Below are 24,992 nucleotides of genomic sequence, written 5' to 3' on the forward strand. Positions count from 1 at the left end.
CCCCCCCCAACAAACAAATCCCCCCCCCAACACAAATCCTGCTCCCCATCCCTCTTTCTAGCACCAATACGCCTCCCTATATAATGGCGATAAGGACTGGAGGAGCGGTTTGTAGTCCAAATCCAAAGCGGCAACCGCGGCAACCGCGGCTCCGTCCGTGGATCCAGTACCTGGAGTAAGTGTTGTCACTCTAGGGCCGCAAACGTGTTGTTGGCAGGATCAACAGGTGAAAATAAAAGAAAATAATGGCCTAGAAAGAGAAATAATGCCGCCATCACACCTAAAGACTGAATCTGCAATATATATGTTTGTTTTTAGTTTCAGCTGTACTTTAAGAAGTGATCAGGAGCCTGTGTGTTGTCAGCACTCATCACCAATGACCCCCCGATTGGGAAAGGTTAACCCAACACTCATGACTTCTGCGTCCCAGAGGTTCCATGCGGGTAAATTGCCATCTATGACCGGCTGTACTGTACTTGTTAATATTTATAGAACTGCCTTATCAGAACAAAGATTGTGAGCTCACCTGCACCTCCGTCCTTCACAGAATCTGCAGGTGAGTTGTAGCAATCAGCCTTGTACTTCCTAGCCTAGGTGATACCCTGGTGTCAGGAGTCTATTGTTACAAGGTCATCCTCTAAAACAGGGGTCCTTCAGACTTTATAAACAATGGGCCAGTGTACTGTCCTTCAGATTTTAGGGGGCCGGACTGTGGTCAATGGGAGTAAAAAAATTACATAGTGCCTGTGGTCAGTAGGAGGAGGAATAGTGCCCCATCATTGGTGTCAGTGGGAGGAATAGTGCCCCATCATTGGTATCAGTGGGAGGAATAGTGCCCCATCATTGGTATCAGTGGGAGGAATAGTGCCTCATTGTTAGTATTAGTGGGGGGAATAGTGCCCCATCATTGGTGTCAGTGGGAGGAATAGTGCCCAATCATTGATGTCAGTGGGAGGAATAGTGCCCCATCATTGGTGTCAGTGGGATGAATAGTGCCTCATCATTGGTATCAGTGGGAGGAATAGTGCCCCATCATTGGTATCAGTGGGAGGAATAGTGGCCCATCATTGGTGTCAGTGGGAGGAATAGTGCCCCATCATTGGTGTCAGTGGGATGAATAGTGCCTCATCATTGGTATCAGTGGGAGGAATAGTGCCCCATCATTGGTATCAGTGGGAGGAATAGTGCCCCATCATTGGTGTCAGTGGGAGGAATAGTGCCCCATCATTGGTATCAGTGGGATGAATAGTGCCCCATCATTGGTATCAGTGGGAGGAATAGTGTCCCATCGTTGGTGTCAGTGGGAGGAATAGTGCCCCATCATTGGTATCAGTGGGAGGAATAGTGCCCCATCATTGGTATCAGTGGGAGGAATAGTGCCCCATCATTGGTATCAGTGGGAGGAATAGTGCCCCATCATTGGTATCAGTGGGAGGAATAGTGCCCCATCATTGGTATCAGTGGGAGGAATAGTTCCCCATCATTACTGTCAGTAAAAAAAGCAATGTTTTAACATTGAAATCAGTCGGAGGAATAGTGCTTTATATCTGTGGGAGAAATCCCCAAGGGCCAGATAAAGGCAGCCAAGGGACCACTGCTCTAAGGTATGAGGGGTTCGGGGGGCCCTTTTGCTGAGGCACTTTGCAAAAGTAAGGTTACCTATACATCCCTGTTTCCCGGGGACTGTCCCCATTTTGAGGTGTCTGTCCCCAGAAAACACGCGCCCCTGACACGGTCCCCAGCCAGCCAATGCAGTCACATACACGATGTTGGCACTGCGTCAATTTAACTGGCAATGGCGCGGTCGTGCAACGTTGTACACAAATAAAAACGAATGTCCTTTTTTTCCCCACAAATAGATGTTTCTTTTGGTGGTATTTGATCACCTCTGCGATTTTTATTTTTTGCGCTATAAACAAAATAAGAGCGCCAATTTTGAAAAAAACGCATTATTTTTTACATTTTGCTATAAATATCCCCCAAAAATATATAAAAAAAACATTTTTTTTCCCTCAGTTTAGGCCGATCGTATTCTTCTACATATTTTTGGTAAAAAAAAAATCGCAAAAAGCATTTATTGATTTGTTTGCGCAAAAGTTATAGCGTTTACAAAATAGGGGATAGTTTAATGGCATTTTTATTAATAATTTTTTTTTTTTACTAGTAATGGCGGCGATCAGCTATTTTTATTGTGACTGCGACATTATGGCGGACATGTCGGACATTTTTGACACATTTTTGGGACCATTGTCATTTATACAGCGATCAGTGCGATTAAAAATGCACTGATTCCTATGTAAATGACACTGGCAGTGAAGGGGTTAACCACTAGGGGGCGGGGAGGGGTTAAGTCAGTACTAGGGGAGTGTTTTCTAACTGTAGGGGGGATGGGCTAGCTGTGACACGTCACTGATCTCTGCTCCCGATGACAGGGAGCAGAGATCGAGTGACACTTGTTACTAGGCAGAACTGTTTACATCAGCATCTCCCCGTTTGTCCGCTCCGTAAGGTGATCGTGGGTCTGCGGGATCCGCGACCCGACTCACAGAGCTCCCGGCTGGCGCGCGCGCGCGCGCCACCGACGGCGCGCACGCAATGGCGCGGCGGGAAATTCAAATGGACGTACCTGTTAGTCCATTTGCCCAGCCGTGCCATTCTGCCGACGTACATCGGCGCGCGCGCCGGTCGGGAAGGGTTTAAAGTGGTTTTAAACCCCGCTACACCACTTTTACTTACAGGTAAGCCTATAATAACGTTTACCTGTAGGTACTGTGAATATCTCCTAGACTTGCACCGTTTAGGAGATATTCACTGTACCGGCATGTGCCGACATCATCGGCAACATGCGCACTGAAGAAACGACCCGCTCGTGCCGTTTCATCAGAAACCGCGCCGCGACCGGCGGTTTCCGCGCGCACGCGCAGGAGTGCCGTTATCGCGGGCTCCGGGCCAATCACAGCTCCGGAGCCCGCGAACCCAGGAAATAACTCCGGGAGATGCCTCACCAGTCACAGAGGTGTTCGGGAACAGCTTCCATCGAAGGGAAGTATTTCATAATGAGCTAGTATGTGATGAATACTAGCTCATTATGCATACCTCCCAAATTTTTGAGAATTTGGGAATAAGGGACACCTATCAGCAAAAGTATGCAGGCACAGGACACACCCCCTGCCACGCCCCCTTAAAGGAGAATTGTACAAAAAAAAACAAGATTGGTTAAACCCACAAGTGCTTTTTTTTTTACCACTACTATTCATTTATATTGGCTTTTGGAATTTACAAATGCAGCAATTTAGAAATCGGATGAAAGGTTTGGCACTGGGAAACACTTTTTGATAGATAAAAAAAATGCATTTTATATACATCTATATAGATCAGACCAAAATGAGGGACAAAAGAGGAAGAAAGAGGGACAGAGGGACCTTGCTCGAAATCAGGGACAGTCCCTCGAAATCAGGGACAGTTGGGAGCTATGGCATTATGCCTTTGTCTTGCAGGGGTTTTTTTGTTTTTTAGCTATTTTTTTTATGTCCCCTCCCATCGCCTGTAACAACGATCAAGCGGTGGAACTGCCGCTATGGTCGTTCTTATGGTGCACAGAATCGCCAGCTGCAAACAAGGATATCTGAATGATACCTGTAGCTGCACCCATCATTCAGATATTCCCATTGAAAGTCCAGGACGTCATATGACGTCCTTGGGGGGGAAGTGGTTAAGTTCTGCTATCAGTTACAACCGATGAAATCAGCATCTTGGCTGAACAACTGCCGATTTAGTATTGTCCCTATAAATGATAGGTGTCGGCGTGCCGCTAAGTCACATGGATCTGATAGGCTTCTGAAAGTGCTTTAGAAAACTCAAAATCTCCAATATTTGTACGTATTGCAGTGTACCAGTCTTTAGGTATGGTGGCTGCATTCATTTTCTTCTGCTTCAGGTTTTCGTTTTTTTTTCTTTATTATCACCTGAGGATCCTGCCAGTAACCCACTTCCTGTCCCAGGGTGGCAACACTCACTGTACTGTATCTATGGAGAGGCAGCGTTGTCACCCAATCACATACCTCCTAACTTTTTGAGATGGGAACGAGGGACACCTATCAGCAAAAGTATGCAGGTATAGGACACACCCCCTGCCACACCCCCTTAAAGGAGAATTGTACAAAAAAACAAGATTGAATAAACCCACAATTGCTTTTTTTTTAACCACTACTATTCCTTTATATTGGCTTTTGGAATTTAGAAATGCAGCAATTTAGAAATCAGATGAAAGGTTTAGTGCTGGGAAACACTTTTTGATAGATAAAAAGTGCATTTTGTATACAACTATATAGATCGGACCAAAATGAGGGACAAATGAGGAGGAAAGAGGGACAGAGGGAGATTGCTCCAAATCAGGGACAGTCCCTCGAAATCAGGGACAGTCCCGCAAAATCAGAGACAGTCCCTCAAAATCAAGGACAGTCCCTCGAAATCAGGGACAGTCCCACAAAATCAGGGACAGTCCCTCGAAATCAGGAACAGTCCCGCAAAATCAGGGACAGTTGGGAGCTATGCATTATGCCTTTGTCTTGCAGGGTTTTTTTGGGTTGTTTTTTTGGGGGGGTTTGAGTTTACAAAGAGACCGCTGTGCAAATACAGCGTGACATAAAATATTGCAAGAACCGCCATTTTATTCTCTAGGGTCTCTGCAAAAAAAAAAAAAATAAATAAATAATATATACTATTTGGGGGTTTCTAAATCATTTTCTAGCAAAAAACAAACAAACTAAAAAAGAAAAAAAAAACTGATTTTAACTTGTAAGCAACAAATGTTAGAAAAAGGGCCTGGTCTTCAAGTGGTTAAAGTAGCGCAAAAAATGCTCTGGTTGGGGGGGGGGGATCCTTCCGGAGGTCAAGTGGTTAAAGCGGAGTTCCACACAAAAATGGAACTTCCGCTTTTCGGAACCCTCCCCCCCTCCGGTGTCACATTTGGCACCTTTCAGGGGGGTGCAGATACCTGTCTAAGACAGGTATTTGCACCCACTTCCGGCATAGACTTCCGGCATACGCCTCTTCCCGTCCCCACCGCGCTGTCTCCTGGGAAACACACAGCTCCCAGGAGAGAGCGGGGACCACTTACGATGCGCAGCGCGACTCGCGCATGCGCAGTAGGGAACCGGGAAGTGAAGCCGCAACGCTTCACTTCCTGATTCCCTCACCTAGGATGGCGGCGGCAGCTGCTGAGAACCGAGGGGGTTCTCGGCGTCGGCTGCCGACATCGCTGGACCCTGGGACAGGTAAGTGGCAATGTATTAAAAGTCAGCAGCTGCAGTATTTGTAGCTGCTGGCTTTTAATATTTTTTTTTTTTTGGCGGTGTGGGTGGACCCCCGCTTTAAGAGTCCCTCCGGGGGGGGGGGGGTGCAAAGGTTGAGAAAGGATGATCTAAGCTAGGGGTCTCTAACAGGGCCCTCTGATCCCTCCTGTATTGATTTGTATTGTAAGTGTACTGTCTGCCCCCATGTTGTAAAGCGCTGCGTAAACTGTTGGCGCTATATAAATCCTGAATAATAATAATAATAATAACTGGTGACCCTCCAGCTGTTGTGAAACTACAAGTCCCATGAGGCATTGCAAGGCTGACAGTTACAAGCATGACTCCCACAGGCAAGAGGCATGATGGGACTTGTAGTTTCGCAACAGCTGAAGGGCCGCCAGTTTGAGACCCCCTGATCTAAGCCCTCTAAAAAAATTCAGAGAGCCCTGATGAAGGAGAGGTGCGGGGGGGTCCCTGAAACATGTTGGCTGTTTTATGCAATCGCAATATGAACGGTTAAAGCAATTCGGACTCACCATTATCCTCAGGTAGGTCCACCTTGTACTGTTGTAGCACCTGAATTATAATGAAATTGAATACTAATGCATACAAGTTCCTACTTGCTTGTGATATTGCCCACATTTATTGCTTTTGTTTAGTATTCATTGCTGCCTTTACATTGTGTGCTGTGTCTCTATATTACGGCTATTGACCTGCATTTCCTCTTGGCTCCGACAGCCCCGCACTGACTGCATGTAGTTTACAGACCTGGCTCTTTTATCCTTGACACGGAATGAGGAAGAGACAAGAAAATAACGAGCAAAGGTTAGAGCTTTGCACAGGTGAGCTCCGGAGACGGCGTGCAAGGAGTGAGATGCCCGGACTGCTGCGGAGAGAGGGCTGCGTGAGATCAGCGGGGACGCTGCGCTGCACCCAGACAGACCGCACAACCGGCGACACCCCTTCCCAAGTGAGTCCTGCCATCTTTACCCCTCTTTAACCACTTCCATACCGGGCCTATTCTGACACTTCTCTCCTACATGTAAAAATCATCATTTCTTTGCTCGAAAATTACGCAGAACCCCACAAACATTGTATATTTTTTTTTGCACACGCCCTAGGGAATAAAATGGCGGTTGTTGCAACTTTTTATCTCGCACGGTATTTGTGCAACAATTTTTCAAACGCGTTTTTTTTTTGGAAAAAAAAAAACAGAACAGTAGTTAGCCCAATTTTTTTGTATAATGTGAAAGATGATGTTACGCTGGGTAAATAGATACCCAACATGTCACGTTTTAAAATTGCGCACACTCGTGGAATGACGCCAAACTTCGGTACTTAAAAATCTCCATAGGCGACGCTTTAAAATTCTTTACAGGTTACATATTTAGCGTTACAGAGGAGGTCTGGTGGGAGAATTGTTGCTCATGCTCTAGCGCACGCGGCAATACCTCACATGTGTGGTTTGAACAGCATTTACATATGTGGGCAGGACTTAGCTTCTGAGTGCGAGCTACCGGGGACAGGGGCGTTTTAAATTTTTTTTTTTTTATATATATAATTTTTACATTTTTTTTACTTAATTTTTACACTTTCTTTTACATTTTTTTTTGATCACTTTTATTCCTAGTACAAGGAATGTAAACATCCCTTGTAATAGGAATCTATTGTGACAGGTCCTCTTTATGGAGAGATGCAGGGTCAATAAGACCCCACATCTCTCCTCCAGGCAGGAAAGCATAAGATTGTGAAAAAAAAAATCCACGATCTGACGTACAGGTACGTGATTTCACGCAGCTGGGCCGCCCTGCCGCAGTATATATGCGGTAGGTAGTCCAGTAGTGGTTAAACTGTGTTTTTTTTTTTTTTTTGTTTTGTAAATATCACTTTTGCCGGCACAGATGTAGCAAGAATAAAAAAAAAAAAAAAAAAAAGAAAAAAATAGTTTTTAAAAATTGTGAGGTAGTACGCAAGTGTAGTGGAGTCCCCCGAAAAGGCATTTAAAAAATTGCATAGTGTCTTCCGAAAATGCAAAAAAAAAAAAATTTGTAGAGTCACCCCAAAATATATCAGAAAAACTGTGTAGAGTCCCCCCACCTCGCATAAAAAATTGTGTAGATTCCCCCAAAATGCATAAAAAATGTGCAGATTCCCCCAAAACGCATTAAAAATGGTGTAGAGTGCCCCCAAAATACATCAAACAATTGTGTAGATTCCCCCAAAATGCATTAAAAATTGTGTAGAGTGCCCCCAAAATACATCAAAAAATTGTGTAGTGCGCCAACCAAAACGCATTAAAAAAATTGTGTAGCACCCCCCCCCCCCTCCAAATTGCATTCAAAAGACTGCGTAGAGTGCCTTCAAAATACATTTAAAATTGCATAGAGTCCCCCCAAAAAGCATTAAAAATTTGCAGAGTCCCCCCAAAATGCATGCCAGACCCTTATTTCAATCATGCAGCTTGGCTGACCTGAACCATACCAGGCCACATGCCCTAGGGCAAAGCACCTTGTCTTCATGTTGATGAGTACAAGGGCCTCTTTCCCACAACCCTGGCTGGTGGTTGTGGTGGTCTGCAGGTAGGGGGCTTATTGGAATCGGAAAATCTTGAAAAAAACATATGAAGTCCCCGTAAAAATTCATACCAGACCTTTATTCTAAGCATGCAGCTTGGCTGACCTGAACCATACCAGGCCACATACCTTCAGCATGGGTACCTTGCTAGGGAGAATACTCCCTAGCAAAGCTCCTTGCCCCCATGTTAATAAGGACAGGGGCCTCTTCCAAACAACACTGGCTGGTGGTTGTGGGGGACTTTGTTTGGAGGAGCTTATACGAATCTGAAAACCTTGAAAAAAACATATGAGGTCCCCCTAAAAATCCATACCAGACCTTTATTCCAAGCATGCAGCTTGACTGACCTGAACCATACCAGGCCACATGCCCTCAGCATGAAGGGGGTACCTTGCCAGGGGAAGACCCCATGGCAAAGCACCTTGTCCCTATGTTAATAAGGACAGGGGCCTCCTCCTCACAACCCTGGCTGGTGGTTGTGGGGGACTTTGTTTGGAGGAGCTTATTGGAATCTGAAAACCTTGGAACAAACATATGAGGTCCCCCTAAAAATCCATACCAGACCTTTATTCCAAGCATGCAGCTTGGCTGACCTGAACCATACCAGGCCACATGCCCTCAGCATGAAGGGGATACCTTGCCAGGGGAAGACCCCATGGCAAAGCACCTTGTCCCCATGTTAATAAGGACCTGGGGCCTCCTCCTCACAACCCTGGCTGGTGGTTGTGGGGGACTTTGTTTGGAGGAGCTTATTGGAATCTGAAAGCCCCCGTTAAAAATAAGGGGGAGCCCCAGATACCGCCCTACCCTTATAAAATAAGTACCGGACTGTCCACCAGTCACAAAGTGCACAATTGTCTAAAATGTCTTTGTATGCTGTAATAATAAATCGACATTAAACCAAAAAAAAAACAAAAAACGTTTATTATATTGCAGCTTACCAATTCTTAGATGTGATGGCTGAATCAGTTTTCTTTTTTTTAGGCTTTCTTTCTTCCCTTTATTTTCACCAGTAAGTCTGTTGTTTTAAAAAAAAAAAAACAATCCTGCAGATTTATCAGTTACAGGGATGAGACAAACCATTTAACAGTGACAGGGGTGCTTACAATGATCAGCATTTTTTTATGTAAAACGTTTATCCCAAAAGGAAAAAAAAAACTGCTGTGACTGATTATAAAGTGTGAGCTGGACTTTGGATTCAATCTGTTAGTGTATTTAAATTTGCTACTTCAAACACTCCCTCCGGCCCAGACTGACAATGCTGCTGTCTGCTGTGCCCCCTGTTCTCCTTCATCCAGAGTGGGGGCGCTCTAATACGGGGGGGGGGGGGGGGGGTGTTACCGGCCAGATCACCAGAGGGGAAAAAGGCTAAAAAAAAAAAAAAAAAAAACTAATGCAGCCACCACAACACTAATATAGTTGCATAGTAGGTGAGGTCGCAAAAAGTCCAACCTATGTGTGTGATTATGTGTCAGTATTACATTGTATATCCCTGTATGTTGTGGTCATTCAGGTGATTATCTAATAGTTTCTTGAAACTATCGATGCTCCCCGCTGAGACCACCGCCTGTGGAAGGGAATTCCACATCCTTGCCGCTCTTACAGTAAAGAACCCTCTACGTAGTTTAAGGTTAAACCTCTTTTCTTCTAATTTTAATGAGCGGCCACTTGTCTTGTTAAGCTCCCTTCCGCGAAAAAGTTTTATCCCTATTGTGTTGTCACCAGTCTGGTATTTGTATATTGAAATCATATCCCCTCTCAAGCGTCTCTTCTCCAGAGAGAATAAGTTCAGTGCTCGCAACCTTTCCTCATAACCAATATCCTCCAGACCCTTTATTAGCTTTGTTGTCCTTCTTTGTACTCGCTCCATTTCCAGTACATCCCTCCTGAGGACTGGTGCCCAGAACTGGACACCATACTCCAGGTGCGGGCGGACCAGAGTCTTGTAGAGCGGGAGAATTATCGTTTTATCTCTGGAGTTGATCCCCTTTTTAATGCATGTCAATATTCTGTTTGCTTTATTAGCAGCAGCTTGGCATTGCATGCCATTGCTGAGCCTATCATCTACTAGGACCCCCAGGTCCTTTTCCATCCTAGATTCCCCCAGAGGTTCTCCCCCCAGTGTATAGATTGCATTCATATTTTTGCCACCCAAATGCATTATTTTACATTTTTCTACATTGAACCTCATTTGCCATGTAGTCGCCCACCCCATTAATTTGTTCAGGTCTTTTTGCAAGGTTTCCACATCCTGCGGAGAAGTTATTGCCCTGCTTAGCTTAGTATCGTCCGCAAATACAGAGATTGAACTGTTTATCCCATCCTCCAGATTGTTTATGAATAAATTAAATAGGATTGGTCCCAGCACAGAACCCTGGGGGACCCCACTACCCACCCCTGACCATTCTGAGTACTCCCCATTTATCACCACCCTCTGAACTCACCCTTGTAGCCAGTTTTCAATCCATGTACTCACCCTATGGTCCATGCCAACGCACCTTATTTTGTACAGTAAACGTTTATGGGGAACTGTGTCAAATGCTTTTGCAAAATCCAGATACACCACGTCTACGGGCCTTCCTTTATCTAGATGGCAACTCACCTCCTCATAGAAGGTTAATAGATTGGTTTGGCAAGAACGATTCTTCATGAATCCATGCTGATTACAATGATTGGTAAGATGCAATATATAGTGTACTAAGATGGTAGTTACCAAATCTTATCACTTTGCAAATTAGGGGAAGTCAACTGTTTGTGACAAATCAAGGTGAGAAATGTGAAGAATCCTGGGTATGTGAAATGAAATGTCCAACATTTTATAGACGAGACCTAGAAAACCCATGGGCTATGAAACAGGTACAACCAGACAGACCAGACTCACCTGAAGGGTCCCGTAAAAATTCGACATCTCCAGGAAATACAACATTTTCATCTTTTACCTAGGGCAGTGATGGTGAACCTTGGCACCCCAGATGTTTTGGAACTACATTTCCCATGATGCTCATGCACTCTGCAGTGTAGTTGAGCATCATGGGAAATGTGGTTTCAAAACATCTGGGGTGCCAAGGTTCGCCATCACTGACCTAGGGAATGTATTGGTGTAAAATTTGTACTGTCTGGTGGAAACAATGGAGAAGAGGGGAAATTCTAAAAAAAATTCCCGGCTACACAATACAGCCGGTCATGACAGCAATTGCCTCAATGAAATGACATCTTTCAAAAATCAATTGAACTCCTCAAACAGGTGACATACCTAAAACGGAAAATGTTTTACCTGCCAAAGTATTTGTCTTTCTGTTCATTCAGTCCTGAGATTTACACAGCTCTGCCACATGGCCTGATTTAGTCAGTAAAGCTGACCCCCCCCCAGTCTTCTTTTCAGTCTTGCACAGTTGGATGGCAATCCAGGCCGAAGTGAAAGCAGGTACCTGTCAAAACCAGGTACCCGCTCCCCCTCCCCAAAAGTGCCCGATGTTACGGAGGTGGGAGGGAGGCAAACAAGCGGAACGTCCCAAGACATACTTGTAGGTTATTTGGATCCTGTCTAAATTGTTCCTAGTATGTGTATGTATGAATGTGAGTAGAGCCTCGTACACACGATCGGACTTTATACAAACTTTCCCGTGGATTTCTGTACAAAGGGCGTTGGCCATGAACTTGTTCGGCATACGCACGGCAGGACTTTTTAGGCAACAAACACGAACGTACTGACATTTCAACGTACTGACGACACTTCAAAAGAGGACGTTCAGTTCTCCGGCGCCACCCTTTGGTCAACTTCTGTATTGTTGTCTGATCTTTTGCATTGGTTCTGAACATGCGTGTTGGTACTTTGTACTAAAATCCGATGGTTTTGTGTACACACGATCGGACTTGCCGACGTCGGACTTTTGTTGCCGCCTAGCACAGCCAACATTTGTCCATTGAAAACCGAAAAAGTTTATCTGATGGAGCGTACACGCGGTCGGATGTTGCCTTAAAACGGGTCATTTGCATGTTTGTTGTCAAAAAGTCCGATTGTGTGCATGGGCCTTTGGGGACCTTATGCCGCGTACACACGGTCGGACTTTCCGACGGGAAATGTTGGATGTGAGCCTGTTGTCGGAAAGTCTGTCCGTGTGTAGGCTCCATCGGACATTTGCTGTCAGAATTTTTAGCCACAAATGTTTGAGAGCAGGTTCTCAAATTTTCTGCCAACTTCACTTTGTTGTCGGAAAGTCCGATCGTGTGTACACGAGTCCATCACACAAAAGCTTACGCATGCTCAGAATCAAGCAGAAGAGCCTCACTGGCTATTGAACTTCCTTTTTCTCGGCTCGTCGTACGTGTTGTACGTCACCGCGTTCCCACGTTCGTAATTTTGGGCCAACATTTGTGTGACCGTGTGTATGCAAGACAAATTTGAGCCAACATCCTTCGAACAAAAATCCACGGTTTTGTTGTCGGAAAGTCCGATCGTGTGTACGGGGCATTAGAGTGTAAGCTCCTTGAGGGTAGGGAATGATGGGAATGTACAATATATATGTAAAGCACTGCGTAAATTGACGGCGCTATATAAGTACCCGAAATAAATAAATAAACGTCCCCTTTTGGGTAAAGTTATATTTAAGTTGTCATCTGCACCAAAAAGCTTCACATAGGCTTGTGGCTTTTGTTTTTACAATACCTTGAAAAGTATTCATACCCCTGGAAACTTTCCACATTTTGTCATGTTACAACCAAAACGTAAATGTATTTTATTGGGATTGTATGTGATAGACCAACACAAAGTGCCACATAATTGTGAAGTGGAAGGAAAATTATAAATTGTTTTCAACATTTTTTACAAATAAATATGTGAAAAGTGTGGGGGGTACATTTGTATTCAGCCTCCCCGGAGTCAATACTTTGTAGAACCTCCTTTCACTGCAATTACAGCTGCAAGTCTTTTAGGGGATGTCTCTACCAGCTTTGCACATCTAGAGAGTGACATTTTTGCCCATTCTTCTTTGCAAAATAGCTCAAGCTCTGTCAGATTGGATGGAGAGCGTCTGTGAACAGCAATTTTCAAGTCTTGCCACAGATTCTCAATTGGATTTAGGTCTGGACTTTGACTGAGCCATTCTAACACATGAATATGCTTTGATCTAAACCATTCCATTGTAGCTCTGGCTGTATGTTTAGGGTCATTGTCCTGCTGGAAGGTGAACCCTCGCCCCAGTCTCAAGTATTTTGCAGACTGACAGGTTTTCTTCTAATGCCCTGTACACACAACCGTTTTGCTGTTGGAATTAACTCTGAAGGTTTTTCAGTGAGTACGGGGCATTATATTGCCCTGTATTTGGCTCCATCCATCTTCCCATCAACTCTGACCATCTTCCCTGTCCCTGCTAAAGAAAAACATCCCCACAACATGATGCTGCCACCACCATGTTTCACAGTGTGGATGGTGTGTTCAGGGTGATGTGCAGTGTTAGTTTTCCACCACACGTAGCCTTTTGCTTTTAGGCCAAAAAGTTCAATGTTGGTCTCATCTGACCAGAGCACCTTCTTCCACATGTTTGCTGTGTTCCCCACATGGCTTCTCGCAAACTGCAAACAGGACTTCTTATGGCTTTCTTTCAACAATGACTTTCTTCTTACCACTCTTCCATAAAGGCCAGATTTGTGGAGAGCACGACTAATAGTTGTCCTGTGGACAGATTCTCCCACCTGAGCTGTGGATCTCTGCAGCTCCTCCAGAGTTACCATGGACCTCTTGGCTGCTTCTCTGATTAATGATCTCCTTGCCCGGCCTGCCAGTTTAGGTGGACGGCCATGTCTTGGTAGGTTTGCAGTTGTGCCATACTCTTTCCATATTCAGATGATGGATTGAACAGTGCTCCGTGAGATGTTCAAAGCTTGGGATATTTTGTTTATCCCTGACCTGTCTGGTGTGTTCTCTGACCTTCATGATGATGTTTGTTCACTAAGGTTCTCTAACAAACCTCTGAGGGCTTCACAGAACAGCTGCATTTCTACTGAGATTGAATTACACACAGGTGGGCTCTATTTAATAATTAGGTGACATCTGAAGGCAATTGGTTCCACTAGAACTTAGTTAGGTGTATCAAAGTAAAGGGGGATAAATCCAAAGTCACACCACACTTTTCTCATATTTATTTGTAAAAAATGTGAAAACCATTTATCGCTTTCCTTCACAATTATGTGCCACTTTTTGTTGGTCTATCACATAAAATGCCAACAAAATATATACGTTTTTGGTTGTAACATGACAAAATGTGGAAAATTACAAGGGGTATGAATATATTTTAAAGGCACTGTAGCTTTAAAGGTTTTAAAGGACAGATAAGGTTTTTAATTTGGTACCCTGTTTTAATAAAACCTTTTTTTTTTAAATTTAGGTTGATAAATGTGCAAAAGTTAAAAAAAAAATGAATGGCATTCCAGCCTGTAGGTGGAAGGCTAGTTTTGATAATGATGCCTCCAGTCTGTGATCAATATATATAATAGGGATTTGGCTCCTATTTATTTCAATGGGATTCGGATTCAACATGGGTGCATCAGTTAAGGTCACTGAACCAGCCTTGAACTAATTTGGCTCATTACTAAATGTCTGTAATAATATATACTGTATATAGTGTCAGAGATTAGGTTGAGGATTATCTTTATGATTTTTATTTATTTTATTTCAGGTACTTATATAGCACCGTCAATTTACGCAGCGCTTTACATATACATTGTACATTCACATCAGTCCCTACCCTCAAGGAGCTTACAATCTAAGGTCCCTAACTCACATTCATACATATACTAGGGACAATTTAGACAGGATCCAATTAACCTACCAGCATGTCTTTGGAGTGTGGGAGGAAACCGGAGTACCTGGAGGAAACCCACGCAGGCACAGGGAGAACATGCAAACTCCAGGCAGGTAGTGTCGTGGTCGGGATTCAAACCAGCGACCCTATTAGCTGCTAGGCGAGAGTGCTACCCACTACACCACTGCGCAGCCCATGATATAGGTTTAGTGTAAGGTGTTATGCCGCGTACACACGAGCGGACTTTACGGCAGACTTTGTCCGCCGTACTTCTCGACTGACTTTACGACGGACGTTCTGAATGAACGGACTTGCCTACACATGATCCACCAAAGTCCAACGGCTTCGTACGTGATGACATACGACCGCACTAAAACAAGGATGTTCATAGCCAGTAGCCAATAGCTGCCCTAGCGTCGGTTTTTGTCCGTCGAACTAGCATACAGACGAGCGGACTTTTCGACCGGACTCGAGTCCATCGGACAGATTTGAAACATGTTTCAAATCTAAGTCCGTCCAACTTTTGAGAAAACAAAGTCCGCTGGAGCCCACACACGATCGAATTGTCCGACGAAATCCGGTACGCCGGACCAAGTATGCCGTAAAGTCCGATCGTGTGTATGCGGCATATGGTTTGCATTTAACATTGGGGTTTAGATTGAAGTTTAGTGTTGGTTAGGCAGGGCCGGATAAACATAGGGGCAGTGTTGATAACTATAGCTGGCAGCGCTGATTGTTCTGGGAAAAACCTGACGGGCTGGTTGTACTCAAGTCAAGTCAATGACTTGTGTACAACCAGCTAGTCTATACATAGATTGACTATGGCTGGTCTCTGCTTAATTTCAATCCATGCATGGCCCGCTTAAGCACTACGCAGTCCCTAAACAACCTTCAGAAAACCTTTACATTTTTCCTTCCCAAATTCCTTCATCCTCCTCACCTGTACACAGTGCCCACTGTCATACCCTCCACACTTCTCTCCTGTACATACTGCTCACTGTCATTCCCTCCACACTCCTCTCCTGTACATACTGCTCACTGTCTTACCCTCCACACTCCTCTCCTGTACAAACTGCCCACTAGCATACCCTTCCACACTTGTCTCCTGTACATACTGCCCATTGTCATACTCTTTACACTCATCTCCTGTACATACTGCCCACTGACAAACCCTCCACACTCCTCAACTGGACATACTGCCCACTGTCATACCCTCCACACTCCTCTCCTATACATACTTCCCACTGTCATACCCTCCACACTTCTCTCCTGTACATACTGCTCACTGTCTTACCCTCCACACTCCTCTCCTGTACAAACTGCCCACTAGCATACCCTCTACACTCGTCTCCTGTACATACTGCCCATTGTCATACCCTCTACACTCGTCTCCTGTACATACTACCCACTGTCATACCCTTCACACTCCTCTCCTGTACATACTGCTCACTGTCTTACCTTCCACACTTCTCTCCTGTACATACTGCTCACTGTCTTACCCTCCACACTCCTCTCCTGTACAAACTGTCCACTAGCATACCCTTCCACACTCGTCTCCTGTACATACTGCCCATTGTCATACCCTTTACACTCGTCTCCTGTACATACTGCCCACTGTCATACCCTTCACACTCCTCTCCTGTACATACTGCCCACTGTCTTACCCTTCACACTCGTCTCCTGTAAATACTGATTGCTGTCATACCATCCACACTCCTCTCCTGTACATACTGCCCACTGTTTTACTCTCCACACTCGTCTCCTGTACATACTGCTCACTGTCATACCCTCCACACTCCTCTCCTGTACATACTGCTCACTGTCTTACCCTCCACACTCCTCTCCTGTACAAACTGCCCACTAGCATACCCTTCCACACTCGTCTCCTGTACATACTGCCCATTGTCATACCCTCTACACTCGTCTCCTGTACATACTGTCCACTGTCATACCCTTCACACTCGTCTCCTGTACATACTGCCCACTGTCTTACCCTTCACACTCGTCTCCTGTAAATACTGATCGCTGTCATACCATCTACACTCCTCTCCTGTACATACTGCCCATTGTCATACCCTCTACACTCGTCTCCTGTACATACTGCCCACTGTCATACCCTTCATACTCGTCTCCTGTACATACTGGCCACTGTCTTACCCTTCACACTCATCTCCTGTAAATACTGATCGCTGTCATACCATCCACACTCCTCTCCTGTACATACTGCCCACTGTTTTACTCTCCACACTCGTCTCCTGTACATACTGCTCACTGTCATACCCTCCACACTCCTCTCCTGTACATACTGCTCACTGTCTTACCCTCCACACTCCTCTCCTGTACAAACTGCCCACTAGCATACCCTTCCACACTCGTCTCCTGTACATACTGCCCATTGTCATACCCTCTACACTCGTCTCCTGTACATACTGCCCACTGTCATACCCTTCACACTCGTCTCCTGTACATACTGCCCACTGTCTTACTCTTCACACTCGTCTCCTGTAAGTACTGACCGCTGTCATACCATCCACACTCCTCTCCTGTACATACTGCCCATTGTCATACCCTCCACACTCCTCTCCTGTACAAACTGCCCACTAGCATACCCTCCACACTCGTCTCCTGTACATACTGCCCATTGTCATACCCTCTACACTCGTCTCCTGTACATACTACCCACTGTCATACCCTTCACACTCCTCTCCTGTACATACTGCCCACTGTCATACCCTTCACACTCGTCTCCTGTACATACTGCCCACTGTCTTACCCTTCACACTCGTCTCCTGTAAATACTGATCGCTGTCATACCATCCACACTCCTCTCCTGTACATACTGCCCATTGTCATACCCTCTACACTCGTCTCCTGTACATACTGCCCACTGTAATACCCTTCACACTCGTCTCCTGTACATACTGCCCACTGTCTTACCCTTCACACTCATCTCCTGTAAATACTGATCGCTGTCATACCATCCACACTCCTCTCCTGTACATACTGTCCACTGTTTTACTCTCCACACTCGTCTCCTGTATATACTGCTCACTGTCATACCCTCCACACTCCTCTCCTGTACATACTGCTCACTGTCTTACCCTCCACACTCCTCTCCTGTACAAACTGCCCACTAGCATACCCTTCCACATTCGTCTCCTGTACATACTGCCCATTGTCATACTCTTTACACTCGTCTCCTGTACATACTGCCCACTGTCACACCCTTCACACTCCTCTCCTGTACATACTGCCCACTGTCTTACCCTTCACACTCGTCTCCTGTAAATACTGATCGCTGTCATACCATCCACACTCCTCTCCTGTACATACTGCCCACTGTTTTACTCTCCACACTCGTCTCCTGTACATACTGCTCACTGTCATTCCCTCCACACTCCTCTCCTGTACATACTGCTCACTGTTTTACCCTCCACACTCCTCTCCTGTACAAACTGCCCACTAGCATACCCTTCCACACTCGTCTCCTGTACATACTGCCCATTGTCATACCCTCTACACTCGTCTCCTGTACATACTGCCCACTGTCTTACCCTTCACACTCGTCTCCTGTACATACTGCTCACTGTCATACCCTCCACACTCCTCTCCTGTACATACTGCTCACTGTCTTACCCTCCACACACCTCTCCTGTACAAACTGCCCACTAGCATACCCTTCCACATTCGTCTCCTGTACATACTGCCCATTGTCATACTCTTTACACTCGTCTCCTGTACATACTGCCCACTGTCACACCCTTCACACTCCTCTCCTGTACATACTGCCCACTGTCTTACCCTTCACACTCGTCTCCTGTAAATACTGATCGCTGTCATACCATCCACACTCCTCTCCTGTACATACTGCCCACTGTTTTACTCTCCACACTCGTCTCCTGTACATACTGCTCACTGTCATTCCCTCCACACTCCTCTCCTGTACATACTGCTCACTGTTTTACCCTCCACACTCCTCTCCTGTACAAACTGCCCACTAGCATACCCTTCCACACTCGTCTCCTGTACATACTGCCCATTGTCATACCCTCTACACTCGTCTCCTGTACATACTTCCCACTGTCTTACCCTTCACACTCGTCTCCTGTACATACTGCTCACTGTCATACCCTCCACACTCCTCTCCTGTACATACTGCTCACTGTCTTACCCTCCACACTCCTCTCCTGTACAAACTGCCCACTAGCATACCCTTCCACACTCGTCTCCTGTACATACTGCCCATTGTCATACCCTTTACACTCGTCTCCTGTACATACTGCCCACTGTCATACCCTTCACACTCCTCTCCTGTACAAACTGCCCACTAGCATACCCTTCCACACTTGTCTCCTGTACATACTGCCCATTGTCATACCCTTTACACTCGTCTCCTGTACATACTGCCCACTGTCTTACCCTTCACACTCATCTCCTGTAAATATTGATCACTGTCATACCATCCACACTCCTCTCCTGTACATACTGCCCACTGTTTTACTCTCCACACTCGTCTCCTGTACATACTGCTCACTGTCATACTCTCCACACTCGTCTCCTGTACATACTGCTCACTGTCATACCCTCCACACTCCTCTCCTGTACATACTGCTCACTGTCTTACCCTCCACACTCCTCTCCTGTACAAACTGCCCACTAGCATACCCTTCCACACTCGTCTCCTGTACATACTGCCCATTGTCATACCCTTTACACTCGTCTCCTGTACATACTGCCCACTGTCATACCCTTCACACTCGTCTCCTGTACATACTGCCCACTGTCTTACCCTTCACACTCGTCTCCTGTAAATACTGATCGCTGTCATACCATCCACACTCCTCTCCTGTACATACTGCCCACTGTTTTACTCTCCACACTCATCTCCTGTACATACTGCTCACTGTCTTACCCTCCACACTCCTCTCCTGTACAAACTGCCCACTGGTATACCCTTCCACACTCGTCTCCTGTACATACTGCCCATTGTCATACCCTCTACACTCGTCTCCTGTACATACTGCCCATTGTCATACCCTCTACACTCGTCTCCTATACATACTGCCCACTGTCTTACCCTTCACACTCGTCTCCTGTAAATACTGATCGCTGTCATACCATCCACACTCCTCTCCTGTACATACTGCCCACTGTTTTACTCTCCACACTCGTCTCCTGTACATACTGCTCACTGTCACACCCTCCACACTCCTCTCCTATACATAGTGCCCACTGTCATACCCTCCTCACTCCTCTCCTGTACATACTGCTCACTGTCTTACCCTCCACACTCCTCTCCTGTACAAACTGCCCACTGACATACCCTCCACACTCTTCTCCTGTACATACTGCCCACTGGCATACCCTCCACACTCCTCTCCTGTACATACTGCCCACTGTCTTACCCTTTACACTCGTCTCCTGTAAATACTAATCACTGTCATACCATCCACACTCCTCTCCTGTACATACTGCCCACTGTCTTACCCTCCACACTTGTCTCCTGTACATACTGCTCACTGTCATAGCCTCCACACTCCTCTCCCGTACATACTGCCCGCTGTCATACCCTCCACACTCCTCTCCTGTACATAATGCCCACTGTCATACCCTTCCACACTTCTCTCCTCTACATAGAGCACACTGTCATACCCTCCACACTGCTCTCCTGGACATACTGCCCACTGTCATACCCTCCACACTCCTCTCCTATACATAGTGCCCACTGTCATACCCTCCTCACTCCTCTCCTGTACATACTGCTCACTGTCTCACCCTCCACACTTCTCTCCTGTACAAACTGCCCACTGACATATCCTCCACACTCTTCTCCTGTACATACTGCCCACTGGCATACCCTCCACACTCGTCTCCTGTACATACTGCCCACTGTCTTACCCTTTACACTCGTCTCCTGTAAATACTAATCACTGTCATACCATCCACACTCCTCTCCTGTACATACTGCCCACTGTCTTACCCTCCACACTCGTCTCCTGTACATACTGCTTACTGTCATAGCCTCCACACTCCTCTCCCGTACATACTGCCCGCTGTCATACCCTCCACACTCCTCTCCTGTACATACTGCCCACTGTCATACCCTTCCACACTTCTCTCCTCTACATAGAGCACACTGTCATACCCTCCACACTGCTCTTCTGTACATACTGTCCATTTTCATAAACTCCTCTACTGTACACAGTGCCGGCTGTCATACCCTTCACACTCCTCTCCTGTACATACTGCCCACACTTCTCTTCTGTACATACTGCCCCCATAATACCTTCCACACTCCTCTCCTGTACATACTACCCCCTTCATTACCTCCACACTACTCTCCTGTACATACTCCCCACTGGCCCACCCTCCACACTCTTCTCCTGTACATACTGCCCACTGGAACACCCTCCACACTCCTCTCCTGTACATACTGTCCACTGGCATACCCTCTACACCCCTCTGCTGTACATACTGCCCACTGTCATACCCTGCACACTCATCTCCTGAACATAGTGCCTACTGCCATACCCTCCACACTTCTCTCCTGTACATAGTGCCCACTGTTATACCCTTCCACACTCCTCTCCTGTACATAGTGCCCACTGTTATACCCTTCCACACTCCTCTCCTGTACATAGTGCCCACTGTTATACCCTTCCACACTCCTCTCCTGTACATAGTGCCCACTGTTATACCCTTCCACACTCCTCTCCTGTACATAGTGCCCACTGTTATACCCACCACATTCCTCTCCCTCACCTGCACATACTTCCCACTTTTATACCATCCATACTCCTTCCCTATGCCTCTTACCCACAAAACAGTTCCTTAAAATTATATAGAATATCCTCAATGTTACCAGCTCTAGAATGGGAACACTTTTTTGTTAGTTCAACTCAAGGAAATCTTCTCAGTCCTCATATTTGTTCAGCATAGTCCAACATTATTAGTATTCATTTAATTTTGTGATTACTATTGTGCGGTATAGCGGAACATAGGGGATGTCAGCTACTCTAAATATACCACTGGTAAAAAAAGTGTCCCTGAAAATATTTTTTAAATGTTGGCAACTATGCACTTGGGCACTGCCCAAGGGCCACCGGGTCAGTAAGGGGCCCCATGATAGGCTCCTGGGAGCCTGTGATATTAAAGCGGTATTAAACTTTGCTAACATTACTACTTTTTAGAGGCCCTGAGGTAGGTTATGCCATAATGTAGAAGTATGCACAGCATATTAGCACATTAGGGTACACTTACCTGTCAGACTGAGCCCTCCAACGCTGCAATGTGATCAATCCGGCAGGTCCCGGGTGCTTCCATCTTCACCCGGTCTTCCTTACGGGTTCTTTGCCTTCTGTCTTGGCCGGGCTGAGTTGATGTCACTTCCACGCATGCTCATGCGCATCCTCTCTCTCTCTCTCATACCCCCTCTCTCCCATCCTCCTTCCCTTACCCCTCACCCCTCTCTCATCCCATTTCTTTCTCTCTGTCATCCTCCCTCTCTCTATTTCATTCAATAAAAAAAAATTGATTGCATTAGGTTTATTTAATTAGGTTTAATTTAATAGTTTGGGTTGAGGTTTACCATTTGGCTTTGGGTTGAAGTCTATTGTTAGGGGTTAGGTTGAGGTTTACCATTGGGGTTGAGGTTGAGGTTAAGTGTCAGGGGGTTAGATTAAGGTTTACTGCTAGGGGGTCAGGTTAAACCACTTCAGCCCTGGAAGATTTTACCCCCTTCCTGACCTGAGCACTTTTTACAATTTGGCACTGCGTCGCTTTAACTGACAATTGCGCGGTCATGCAATGCTGCACCCAAACAAAATCTGCGCCTTTTTTTGTCCCACAAATAGAGCTTTCTTTTGGTGGTATTTGATCACCTCTGTGGTTTTTCTTTTTTGCGCTATAAACGAAAAAAGATTGACAATTTTGAAAAAAAAAACAATATTTTTTACTTTTTGCTATAATAAATATCCCCAAAAATGTTTTTAAAAGACACATTTGTTCATCAGTTTAGACCAATATGTATTCTACTACATATGTTTGGTTAAAAAAATCGCAATAAGTGTATATGGATTGGTTTACACAAAAGTTAGAGCGTCTACAACTATGCAAAAGATTTATGGCATTTTTATTATTCTTATATTTTTTTACTAGTAATGGCGGTGATCTGCGATTTTTAGCGGTACTGCGACATTGCAATGGACAGATCAGACACTTTCGACACATTTTTGGGACCACTGACATTTATACAGCGATAAATATGCACTGATTACTGTGTAAATGTCACTGGCAGGGAAAGGGTTAATACTATGGGGCGATCAAGGGGTTAAATGTGTGTTCCCTCAGTGTGTTCTAACTGTATGGGAATAGGACTGACTAGGGGAGTAGACATATAGTTTTTCCTACACACAAATCCCCATGCCTGGCTCTCGTGCACACAACCACGCATGGCCGGTGGCGATCGCCTGCCACATGCATTGGGTCCACCGCTGTGCAGCGCGCGCCCCCTGGTGGCTCTTAAAGGGAACCCCGTATATGTACGGGATTTCACGCAGCGGTACCATTGTGCTGAAGTAAATGTGCATGAGCCGGTCGGGAATCGGTTAAGGTTTACCATTGGGGGTTAGGTTAAGGTTTAGTGATAGAAGTGACATAGATATTAAGGTTTAGTTTTGGGGTTAAGTTGACATTTAGCTTTAAAGGTTAGGTTAAGGTTTATTGTTAATATTAGAGGTTAGGTTGCAGTTTAGCATTTAGGTTTAACTTTAGCGTGTGGGTTGAGTTTTAGAGTTAGGGGTTATGTAGAGGTTTAGTGTTGGGCTTAAGAGGTAGGTTTAGTGTAAGTGGTTAGGTTAAGGTTTAAGTTGAAGTTTGGTGTTAGGGTTAGGGGTTAAGTTGAAGGTTAGTGTTAGGGTTTAGGTTGAGGTTTAACATGAGGGTTTGGGCTGAGGATTTGTGTTAGGCAATAGGTTGAGGGTTAGTATTAGGGCTTAAATTGAGGTTTAACATTAGAGTTTAGCTTCAAGTTTAGTGTTAGAGATTAGATAGAGTATTGTCATTAGGATTTGAGCTTAGATTTATTGTTAGGGTTAGGAGTTAGGTTTGGTGAGGGGTTTAGGTTGAGGTTTAGTGTTAGGGATTAGGTTGAGGGTTAGTGTTAGGGTTAGGTTGAAGTATAATGTTAAAGTTTAGGTTGAGGTTTAACTTTAGGATTTAGGTAGAAATTTAGAGTAAGGGGCTAGGTTCAGGGTTAGTACTAGGGTTCAGCTTGAGGTTTAACATTAGGGTTCACGTTGAGGTTTTAGTGTTAGATATTAGGTTGAGGATTATCATTAGGATTTAGGCTTAGATTTAGTGTTGTGCCCCGCACACACGATCGGAAATGCCGCCAGTAAAACTCCGATGAGAGCTTTTGGTCGGAAATTGGGACCGTGTGTATGCTCCATCGGACTTTTGCTGGCAGAATTCCCGCCAGCAAAAGATTGAGAGCAGGTTCTCTATTTTTCGGTCGGAAAAAGTTCCTATTCGAAAATGCGTTCGTCTGTATGCAATTCCGACGCACAAAAAAAAACGCATGCTCGGAAACAATTCGACGCATGCTCGGAAGCATTGAACTTAATTTTCTCGGCTCGTCGTAGTGTTGTACGTCACCGCGTTCTTGATGGTCGAAAGTTCTGAGAACTTTTGTGTGACCGTGTGTATGCAAGCCAAGCTTGAGCGGAATTCCGTTGGAAAAACCATCAAAGATTTTTCCGACGGAAATTCCGCTCGTGTGTACGGGGCATTAGGGTTGAGAGTTAGGTTTAGGGTATGGAGTTAGGCTGAGGTTTAACATTGGGTTTAGTGTTGTGGGTTAGGTTGAGGATTACTGTTAAAGTGTAAGTAAACCCTCCTGTTGTTTTCAGCCAAGGAAGCTGCCATCTTTGCCTCTGTTTAATCTACAACTGCCATGATGCTGCACATGTGATCAATTATGACACCAGCCATTGGATGGTTTGACAGTTTGGTTGAGAGCACAACCAATGGGAGTGCTGCATTTCCGGCACATGCCGGAAATTAAACTGTTTTATGGCTGGGTTTACTACCGCTTTAAGGTTTGGGTTGATGTTTGACCTTAGTGTTTAGGTTGAGGTTTAGAGTTAGGGGTCAGGTTAAATGTTAGTGTTAGGGTTCAGATTAAGGTTTAGCATTAGAGATTAGGTTGAGCATTATCATTAGGATTTAGGCTTAGATTTAGTGTTAGGTTTAGGCATTAGTTTAAATTTAAGGGGTTAGGTTGATGTTTAACATTGGGGTTTAGGTTGAGGTTTAGTGTTGGAGA

At 45.3% G+C, this 24,992-nt stretch overlaps 1 protein-coding gene across 1 annotated transcript in view; it reads left to right on the forward strand.

Moving 5' to 3' along the window:
• The first annotated feature begins 6,017 nt into the window (after positions 1–6,017).
• The window catches only part of LOC141139065 (uncharacterized), a 98,490-nt gene continuing 79,515 nt past the window's right edge, over positions 6,018–24,992 (forward strand). Inside the window, exon 1 of the mRNA XM_073624857.1 lies at positions 6,018–6,264. The gene's annotated coding sequence lies outside the window, so the exon portion shown is untranslated. The remainder of the gene's footprint in view (positions 6,265–24,992) is intronic.

This window comes from Aquarana catesbeiana, linkage group LG04 (assembly GCF_042186555.1).
Source record: "Aquarana catesbeiana isolate 2022-GZ linkage group LG04, ASM4218655v1, whole genome shotgun sequence".
Lineage (NCBI taxonomy): Eukaryota > Metazoa > Chordata > Amphibia > Anura > Ranidae > Aquarana > Aquarana catesbeiana.